The 10,568-nt window shown below is 42.6% G+C and overlaps 1 pseudogene; it reads left to right on the top strand.

Annotated features, from left to right (window-relative positions):
• Window positions 1–9,276, top strand: part of LOC147728865 (xaa-Pro dipeptidase-like) — a 73,760-nt pseudogene extending 64,484 nt beyond the window's left edge.
• Window positions 9,277–10,568: the final 1,292 nt, after the last annotated feature.

Consider the following 10,568-nt stretch of genomic DNA (forward strand, 5'->3'; position numbering starts at 1 on the left):
GGGTAGGAAGATGCTGCCCCTCCAGGAGTCGGGAATTTTTCCAGTCTTTAAACTATTCGAGAACAGATTGGTTAGGTAGCAGGACCAAAACTCGGGGTCATACCTGAACAGTGCGTTCAGTAAGCCGTTGGGGCCTGGTGCCCCGTCCGATCTCAAGTGTTTTATTGTATGCAGAATCTGCTTTTGTGTTATCTGTACGGGTTCTACTTGTTTGTGATTTTTTTAAAACAGGATATGACATGGATGTTTGCCAAGCTTCTTCCAGATTTAGCGTCTGAAGCGCTTGTTTTAAGATTTGACATATCAAATTTTTGTTCGTTGATTGTGTTTCTACCTCCTCCCAACAATGGTGGGCAAGTGTGTTGTCTTCGGCAGCCCTCATACTCCAGTAATATTTGGCCAGAACACCTTGTCTGGCCTCCATCTGGTTCGTTAATCCATATTCCAGGTGAATCTGCGCCGGAGAGATGTGTCGTGGGATTAAAAACTGTTTTTTATACAGTCTGGACTGAGCTAGATTTAGCATTTGGGAGTCCTTAGTATTCAGCATTTCCGAGCCGTATGTTATCGCTGGCAATATTTTTGGAGCCACCACCTTTAGGAGATGGTTTGCTGAACTACCACTTAGGCTTTTCTGTATAGTTTTTAATGCAAAGCATAATTGTTTTGTTTTTTTGTTGACATGTTCTAGGTGTTGTTTGAAACTTAAGTGGCGATCTAGAAGAACCCCCAGATATTTATATATTTCTACCTGCGATAAAATATTTGAATTTATCCTCCAGATGAATTTGGGGTGTTTTTTATGAGTGCTGGAAAAACATAAAACATTAGATTTATAAAAATTGATTATCAGTTGTTCTTTTGAAATGTATATTGCTAGTTGAGAAATCAATCGCTGTAGACCAAGCGGGGTTTGATAGAGTAACACAATGTCGTCCGCATATTGCAGACTTATTATTGGTGACTTTCCCAATTTGGGTAGATCTCCATGAGTGAGACTAAGGTTGCTTTCTAAATCGGCTGTGTATATGTTAAAAAAACATGGCGCCAGACGCATCCTTGTTTTAGCCCATTTTTTGTTGGAAATTTCTTGGTTAAACTCTGACCATCCCCTTTTTTTATCTGAACCCAGGTTTGTGAATATAGGTTGATGATTGCTTCTAGTAATTTTGAGGGGATTCCCCAAGCTTTCATTTTAGCCCAAAGCTTGGCTCTTGGCACTTTATCAAAGGCTGCTTTAAGGTTTACGAAACATGTGTAAAGGATGTTTGAATTGGCAATCGTTTTCTTTGCTAAGAGGGTAAGTGCTGAAATATTGGTTTAAGTCCCCATGCCAGCTCTGAACCCAGTCTGTGTTTTCGGAATTAGACTTTTGAAGCATACCCATTGCTCCAAGTCTGCCAATTGATTTGTTGCATAGATCTTTGCCTCCACATCTATAAGGGCTATCAATCTGTAATTGCTGGGGTCTAAGCGTGTTCCTGACTTATAAATGGGTTGGAAGATGCTGCCCCTCCAGGAGTCGGGAATTTTTCCAGTCTTTAAACTATTCGAGAACAGATTGGTTAGGTAGCAGGACCAAAACTCGGGGTCATACCTGAACAGTGCGTTCAGTAAGCCGTTGGGGCCTGGTGCCCCGTCCGATCTCAAGTGTTTTATTGTATGCAGAATCTGCTTTTGTGTTATCTGTACGGGTTCTACTTGTTTGTGATTTTTTTAAAACAGGATATGACATGGATGTTTGCCAAGCTTCTTCCAGATTTAGCGTCTGAAGCGCTTGTTTTAAGATTTGACATATCAAATTTTTGTTCGTTGATTGTGTTTCTACCTCCTCCCAACAATGGTGGGCAAGTGTGTTGTCTTCGGCAGCCCTCATACTCCAGTAATATTTGGCCAGAACACCTTGTCTGGCCTCCATCTGGTTCGTTAATCCATATTCCAGGTGAATCTGCGCCGGAGAGATGTGTCGTGGGATTAAAAACTGTTTTTTATACAGTCTGGACTGAGCTAGATTTAGCATTTGGGAGTCCTTAGTATTCAGCATTTCCGAGCCGTATGTTATCCCTGGCAATATTTTTGGAGCCACCACCTTTAGGAGATGGTTTGTTGAACTACCACTTAGGCTTTTCTGTATAGTTTTTAATGCAAAGCATAATTGTTTTGTTTTTTTGTTGACATGTTCTAGGTGTTGTTTGAAACTTAAGTGGCGATCTAGAAGAACCCCCAGATATTTATATATTTCTACCTGCGATAAAATATTTGAATTTATCCTCCAGATGAATTTGGGGTGTTTTTTATGAGTGCTGGAAAAACATAAAACATTAGATTTATAAAAATTGATTATCAGTTGTTCTTTTGAAATGTATATTGCTAGTTGAGAAATCAATCGCTGTAGACCAAGCGGGGTTTGATAGAGTAACACAATGTCGTCCGCATATTGCAGACTTATTATTGGTGACTTTCCCAATTTGGGTAGATCTCCATGAGTGAGACTAAGGTTGCTTTCTAAATCGGCTGTGTATATGTTAAAAAAACATGGCGCCAGACGCATCCTTGTTTTAGCCCATTTTTTGTTGGAAATTTCTTGGTTAAACTCTGACCATCCCCTTTTTTTATCTGAACCCAGGTTTGTGAATATAGGTTGATGATTGCTTCTAGTAATATTGAGGGGATTCCCCAAGCTTTCATTTTAGCCCAAAGCTTGGCTCTTGGCACTTTATCAAAGGCTGCTTTAAGGTTTACGAAACATGTGTAAAGGATGTTTGAATTGGCAATCGTTTTCTTTGCTAAGAGGGTAAGTGCTGAAATATTGGTTTAAGTCCCCATGCCAGCTCTGAACCCAGTCTGTGTTTTCGGAATTAGACTTTTGAAGCATACCCATTGCTCCAAGTCTGCCAATAGATTTGTTGCATAGATCTTTGCCTCCACATCTATAAGGGCTATCAATCTGTAATTGCTGGGGTCTAAGCGTGTTCCTGACTTATAAATGGGTTGGAAGATGCTGCCCCTCCAGGAGTCGGGAATTTTTCCAGTCTTTAAACTATTCGAGAACAGATTGGTTAGGTAGCAGGACCAAAACTCGGGGTCATACCTGAACAGTGCGTTCAGTAAGCCGTTGGGGCCTGGTGCCCCGTCCGATCTCAAGTGTTTTATTGTATGCAGAATCTGCTTTTGTGTTATCTGTACGGGTTCTACTCTTTGCGCGTGCCTGCAAAAAATGCTGCTGTCTTTCTGTACTTCACTGATTTCAGTATGGAGTTTGGGGTTGGATAACATCTTTAAATCAGTGACTGAGGTGTCCTACGATAACCATTTTTCCTTTCTCCGACTCCTAGCCTCTGATATTTTCTCTGGACTGGAACACCTTTTAGTCACCTTTGTGATGTCCCCTATGCTATCTGTTGTCTGTTCAGTTTTTAAATTGTATGTCTCTTCAATATGAATACTCCAATATTGTTCTGTTATGTCAGAGGTAGATTGGCAATGTTTTCCATTTAGCATGAAATAGATTTTTGCCCAAAACTGTTTCGAGTTTCTCTGCTTACTCGAATGGAGCAAGTTGGCCTCAAAGTTTTCCTTATATGTTCGTTTGGCCACTTTTATTTCGTGTTTTAGTTCCCTTTTCGTTTTTTCTATAGTTATGAGAGACTGTTGTGAAGGTTGGAGACCATTACTTCGAATTGACCTTAGTTGTTTGTTCTGCCGCGTTTTTATTGCCCGTATGTTTGGCGTATACCATGGTCCTCCTCCGGCTCTGGTTGTTTTATGATCTTTGAAGGTAGATTGACATTTTTTATTGATGTTGATTGTGAAAGACTCCCAGAGCCCCGTAATATCTCCAGCGTGGGCTGCGTCAGTAGGTGTTAACAACGACCGGCATGTCTCCATTATTTCGTCGATGTTCTTTTCGTCCCAAGTTAGCCGATTTAGATTGTAAAGTTGTGTCCTTAATGTAAGGGGATTTACCTGCTCTGACCCAACTGGAGTGATGGTTAATGTAAAAGTTTGAGGGTAATGGTCGCTTTCAACTCGATCCTGAATTTGAAAATCCGTTATGTACGGAAATAGATCGGGGTCGGCTAGCGTAAAATCAATTGTTGATCCTGTTGTAGATGTAACCCTCGTGAATGCGGCTGGGCTGTCCAAGGGGCCTCTACCGTTTAATGTGTGTAGAAAAAGGTCTTCTAGTTTTGCAGAACATTTCTTGCCCATAAGGTCTTGTCTGCCTTGGCTGTATGAAGCTTGGTAAATTGTGCTCTTGGCCTTGAATTAAATTCATATTGAAATCCCCTGTTATTATTATGTGGGCACTTGGGTAGGTGCTTTTCAGTGTTTTAATTGCTGCTATTAATTGATTAATTCTTTGGTCCTTCTCCTTTCTTGCTGGATGGAAGTAGAGATTCAATATTAATAGGTCCCCTGACGGTGAAAGCTCTATTTTAGTACATTGCATCCATGAGGAGTCAAGATCGATGCTTATGTCTCCCCAGGAGAGGTCCGAAGATATATACGTCGACAGGCCCCCTTTGGCCCTTCCATGCTGTGCCTCCTTTTTTGCAGGAATTATATTTTCTTTGTATCCCACTAATGGAGAGTTTTTTGTCTGCCAGGTTTCTTGAAAAAGGAGTATGTCATGATGTTGGATAAATTCCAAAAAATCTTCTTCTTCTAACTTTGCACTTATGCCATTACCATTCCAGGAGCAAATCCTAATGCCCCTGGATTTCCTTGGTGGTTTGCTTGAACTGGTTCATACGTTTCCCTACTGCTTTGCTCCCAATGTTTTCCTGGGAAGTACCCCGAGATCCGCTGCTTCTCCTTGTGCAATTGTAATTGTTATTTGTCTAATTGATTGACCCTCTTCTTCCTTGATGCAGGTTTGATTCGGGCCTTTTGCGCCTTTTAAAAGGCTCTGTTGCTGTATTTGTTGTTGTTGTAATGGGCTAGGTTACTGCGGGGCTCGACCTTTTTTAGTTCTATGCCCCAATTTGAGAAGTCTTCCCTATGCTTCAGGATTAGGTCTATGAGGCTATAATCAGTACATGTTAAGATTGTAGAGTCTGGACCAGTTAGGCGAGGGTTTGGTTTAAATTCTATACTTTCTAAGTCACTGGATTTTATATTACTCATAGAAGGTAATTCTTCTAGTAATTTTAGTATTGATCCCCTGTACAAGATGTCATGTGCAGCAGCGGTGTGTCCATTGGGGCGTGGGGGCGTAGCCCCACCAAGCCACATGCACGCACGCTTTTGGCAAAATAAAAGCAATTGTATTTTTACCTGCTTAGCCGTCCACTAAGCAGGCAAAATACAATTGCATTTGCCAGTTTGTCATGCCGCTGAGGCCAGGGGGTTCGGCGGGGCTGGGGGCGGCTAAGCTGCAGACCGGCATCCTAAGTCTCGGGCTGGTGTAGCCCTGTGTCACTCAAGTTGAGTGACACAGGGCTGTGATCAGCTCGAGCATGCGCAGCGTACTCTTCCAGCGGCCGCCAGGGCCGAGAGGATTCAGGGCGATTCAGGGCGAATACAGACTGTGCCCCCCAGCCAATCCTGGGGGTGCATGCAGCGCCAGGATTGGCTAGGGGGGCACAGTCTGCATGCGTGTCATCATCACCAGACAGGCGACAGGTGAGGCGATCCGGAGAGCGCGCGTGGCAACTGCCAAGGAGACTCGTCCCAGAATATCCGAGTCGGTGAGTGGCTTTTTGCAAATTAAATACCAATGTGAAGAGGTCATTTAGCAGTGATTTACTTAACTAAAGGAAGCTTTATTCAGCCACGGTTCTGTGAGTTGTGCTTCCAGGTTGTTCCAGACTTTCAGTCCCTGAACCCTGATGGATCTTCTTCTATGCTTTTTCTTCTTGAGGCTCGTGGCGGGGACAGGCGATAAGAGGCAAAGTGCAGGTTTCTGGTCCCAATTACTGGATGACGTAGCCAGACATTTAGCGCCGTAGTCCTTGTGAATGATTGAGGGCAGTGGTTCTTAACCTGTGATCGGGGCACTCTCGAGGTCCGAAACTCCTACGCAGGGGGTTCATGACTTCTTAGAAAATGTAATTATTATTAACGGATTCATAAAGTGTTTATGAATAAAGAGGCAAAATGTAAAATTGGGAATTTTAAAAGGCTCTATAAATGTGAAGGAATTGGACGTTGGAGGCTAAAAATGAAGTTAGTACCCTCAGGGTACTGCCAATGCATCACACAGAATTTAGTATGCAGGATGTGCAGCCTCAATTGAATTTAGAAATGCTCCCACATTCCTATTGAAATAACAATTTCGATTTTTTGTATTTGTATTTATGAATTAAATTAAATATTTCCTCATTTGTGTATTTGTGGGATGAGTTCCTATTTCTGCATTTGTTTGTGTATAGTTTTGCGCTTCGATTCATTGAAAATGCTTAGGTGGGGGTCCCTAGCTTCCAGCAATGACTCAGTAGGGGTCCCTGGATTGCAAAAATCATTCAGTGGGGGTCCGCTGGTTCGAGTAATGATTATGTTGAGACTTTTGTGTTTGCATTGCTCTGTTTGCGGTACCTTAGCCCAAGGAAGCATTCGCGAGTGTGTTCTTCGAGCTGGTGATGAGTGCATGTTAATTGTAGAAATGAGTAACAGGAAACAGATGGACTTTACAGCCGGCATAAGCAGGCAAAAATGGTAACGTCCTTCATCAACCCTAAGGAGGAAGAGAGCCCACGTGAGTTCTTTGAACCCTGAGCAGTGACCGTTTTGGAGCGATTTTGAGTCCCACAGCAGATGTAGCAGAAATAATTACAAATTGTTGTTTTATGTTACTCTTGGAGACATGTCAACTGTTAACATACAGACTTGTTGCTCCATAGCGCTGTTAACAGCTGCCATAAAATATACACAGCTTTCACAATACTTACTTTATCAGCTTTAGAAGGATGACAAGCTTTATTTCCCACCAACATTTCAACCCTGTTGTTTGCATGCAGAGCTTCACAGCAGATGCATTTACCAGCCGAGCTCTCGCAAGCACCTGCACATATGTGGAATGCATAATTTGAGAGTATGTTAGCTTTTTTGTTGGGCACTTATAAATGCCACCTGGTTTCTGAGGGGTGTGCATGTATGTCTGCAGCTCTCTGAAAAGGATGGCCCTGCGCGGCCTGTTAGATCTTGGTTTTCCTTTTTCCACTTAGGGAATCCTCAGCGACTGAAATGGCTTTAAGCAAAAGAATGCAGCAGAACCACTTGTGACCTCTTTTGCAGCCCAGCCAAAAAACACAGTGCTAGCTGCAGACTTTTCTGTGACCTTTGTGTTTATGTATTATGTGCGCTGTGTGACTAACTATTCTGGTTGGCATAAAGGTGCCTAAAATTTGATGTCAAAATCACAGATATGATTTCTGAAAACAGACAAAGTAAACATTTTGCGAAAGGGGTTCCTCATTAAACCCACACTCTACCCTATCCTTTCCAAGAGCTCCAGATGCCTTAAGCCTCTCATCTTTTCCACTCGGGAACATTGCAGATTCTACTAGGTAGTAAATTCAGCCTGCTGATGTCAAATGTCTCCTGTAATCAATGTATTGAATCATGGACTACTGTGAGGGTCGCAGAATACACAACGTTTTACCCTCCACAACAAGTTAGATGCTCCAAGAAGGTTGTAATTAGGGCTAAGCAGGATATATTCTGAAATTTGCTTTTCATAGTGGTATACGACGCCAACTGTGTAACAAATAAGTTCTCCATTCGGGTATCAGTACCCAGCCATTGCAGTGCGAGAAACTCCATTTCCCTGAAAGTTTTCAGAGCAGTGTAAAAAAAATGCAACGAATAAGTTTCCTTTGCCTGCCAAATGAAACTTCCAGGCAGTAATTGTGTGATTACAGCATTCATGTTGCTGGCTGTGATTACCTGTTGAGTCTCGTTAAGCACCGCTGTGGATACGAAGATAGGGGCTCCGAGTTTGGCATGAGATGCAACCATGCGTTGAGGACCATACTTTTGGCTGGGGAATGAAACCCATAAGGTTCCAGTTGCACTCTTTGCACTAAACAGAAAACTTCTAGGAAGACTGAGAGCGAACAAAGATGTCCAGAAGAATTCCATTGTTATGCTGCAAGGAGGGGAAGAGACCCAAAGATACTGCACAGATACTGGGATTATTTTTCGCCAGGAGTCTTTCTTTCATTGGACCTTTGGAGTACCAGAAGCAGACTGCTACGGTGCTATTGATGTCGAAACAGGAAAATCGTTACTTTTTGTTCCCAGACTCCCCGAGAGCTATGCAGTTTGGATGGGAAAGATTGAAAGATTCACCCACGGGATTATTTCAAAAAGAAGTATGAAGTGGATGAAGTGCACTATACAGTTGAGATTTCCAGTGTCCTGGCATCAAGGAACCCGTCCGTTCTTCTTACTCTGCGTGGCATTAATACCGATAGTGGAAATGTCTGCAAAGAAGCTTCATTTGAAGGAATTAGCCAATTTCAAGTGAACAACAAAATTCTTCATCCAGAAATAGTAGAGTGCCGTGTAATTAAGACCGACTTGGAGTTGGAAGTCTTGCGCTACAGTAACAGGATCTCCAGTGAGGCCCATAAAGAGGTTATGAAAGCGGCTAAACTGGGGATAAAAGAGTACAAATTGGAAAGCCTGTTCCTGTTTTATATGTATAAATGTGGAGGCATACGGCACACGTCATACACTTGCATATGTGGCAGTGGAGACAACTCATCCATTTTGCATTACTGGCATGCTGGAGCCCCAAATGACAAGACCGTTGTTGATGGCGATTTGTGCTTGTTTGATATGGGAGGAGAATATCACTGCTATGGGTCAGACCTCACCTGCACGTTCCCTGCGAATGGAAAATTCACTCCTGATCAGAAGGCCATCTATGAAGCTGTGCGACATTCATCACGTGCTGTCATGAAGGCAGTAATACCAGGTGTTGCCTGGCCAGATATGCATCGTCTAGCAGACAAAGTTCATCTGGAAGAACTGACCAAAATTGGCATTTTGAAAGGCAACGTGGATGACATGGTGAAAGTTCATCTGGGTGCAATATTTATGCCACATGGTCTGGGACATTTTCTTGGCATTGACGTGCATGATTTTGGAGGCTACCCAGAGGGAGTTGAACGGAGTACGGAGCCTGGTCTCAAAAGCTTGCGTACTGGACGGATTCTTCAGGAAGGCATGGTGCTAACAATTGAACCAGGAATTTACTTTATTGATCACTTGCTCGACCAAGCACAATCCCATTGCCAGTGTAAAGTTCTAAACTTGCTAGATTGATTCAGACATTGGCTCTGAGCAGCCGTCTGTGTCTGGCGTTTCTTGCAGAGCTACAGTATTGTGATGAAAACATCTCCTGTGCACAGCCTTTCAGCAACCTCTGAAATGCAAGAGCGCATTAATTGGTGAAATGCAAACGCTGATTTTTACAATGTGAACATTACTGAATATCTGTTTTTATAAGATGATCATCCCTCTAAGGTGATTCAGATATAAACTATGCATTCTGTGTAACTGTTTTCTTTGATTAACTGTCGATAATCACGTTCATCTGGATAGGCTGCTTCTGCTGATAGCACTCATAACGTTGTTGGAGGAGTTATTGCTGTGTGGGTTATGTGACACGTTTGCAAAAAGGCATGAATTGTTATTTGTTATTATTATCATGTATGTGTTGACTTTGAGAGAAGGCGTCCAGTGTAGTTCACATGAAAGCTGAGTTTGATAGCTGCGCCGATGGTAGCAGAGGGATCAATTTTGCATTTTTTACAGCTTTCTCAAAATGTAGATCACTTGAATATTAGGATCATGGCGGTTCTGCAACGTTTCAACTAACTTATTTCTAGTCCGCCTCTGTAGCCAGATCTTCCAGTTTTAAAGAACGTTGCTTGATTTCTGCCACTGCCAAGCCTATGCGTCACTGTCAGAGGCTTAATGCGCTGGACGTCTCTGGCAAAGTTCAAGTGACACTGCGAGCTCTGAAGGTTAGAGGTCACTTGCAACATTCAGACAAGGTCTCTGCATCACTAGTTTGTTTCACACCTATAGGCAAGACCACCAGAATTATGCGATTCTGTTGCTGCAGCGTTTTCCGCATAATCGGGGATTAGTAAGGTTAAATATTTGCCTTAACGCCGTTACCATGTGTAAAACTGTCAAAGTTATGAAGTAATACTATCACACTGCACAATTTGACTTTTCTTGACGCATAATCTAGCCAACCCTGCCACATACTTTGGTCCTTCCCTGCCGCATAATTCCAGTGGCCTTGTCTCTAGGTGTTGCAGTATTACTTAGATTTAGGACATGCAAAACTATCCAGTAGTAGTCTGTGGCCATGCCCTCTCTGCCCCTCCCACCAACACATCTCCAAAACAGCGATGGTCTGTGGTCTAAAGCATTTATGTCATAGCTCTCTGTTGGACTCCATGATCACATGTTCCAATCCTAGCTTGCCCACTTAGCCTTTCATTTTTCTAAGGTCGATAAAATAAATACTGTTGAGTTGGATAACAATAGCATCCACTTTTACCGCGTTAAGGTAGCCATTGGTGAAAGTATGTTTTACCTAA

The sequence above is a fragment of the Lissotriton vulgaris genome, chromosome 3_1 (assembly GCF_964263255.1).
Source record: "Lissotriton vulgaris chromosome 3_1, aLisVul1.2, whole genome shotgun sequence".
In the NCBI taxonomy this organism is placed as follows: Eukaryota; Metazoa; Chordata; class Amphibia; order Caudata; family Salamandridae; genus Lissotriton; species Lissotriton vulgaris.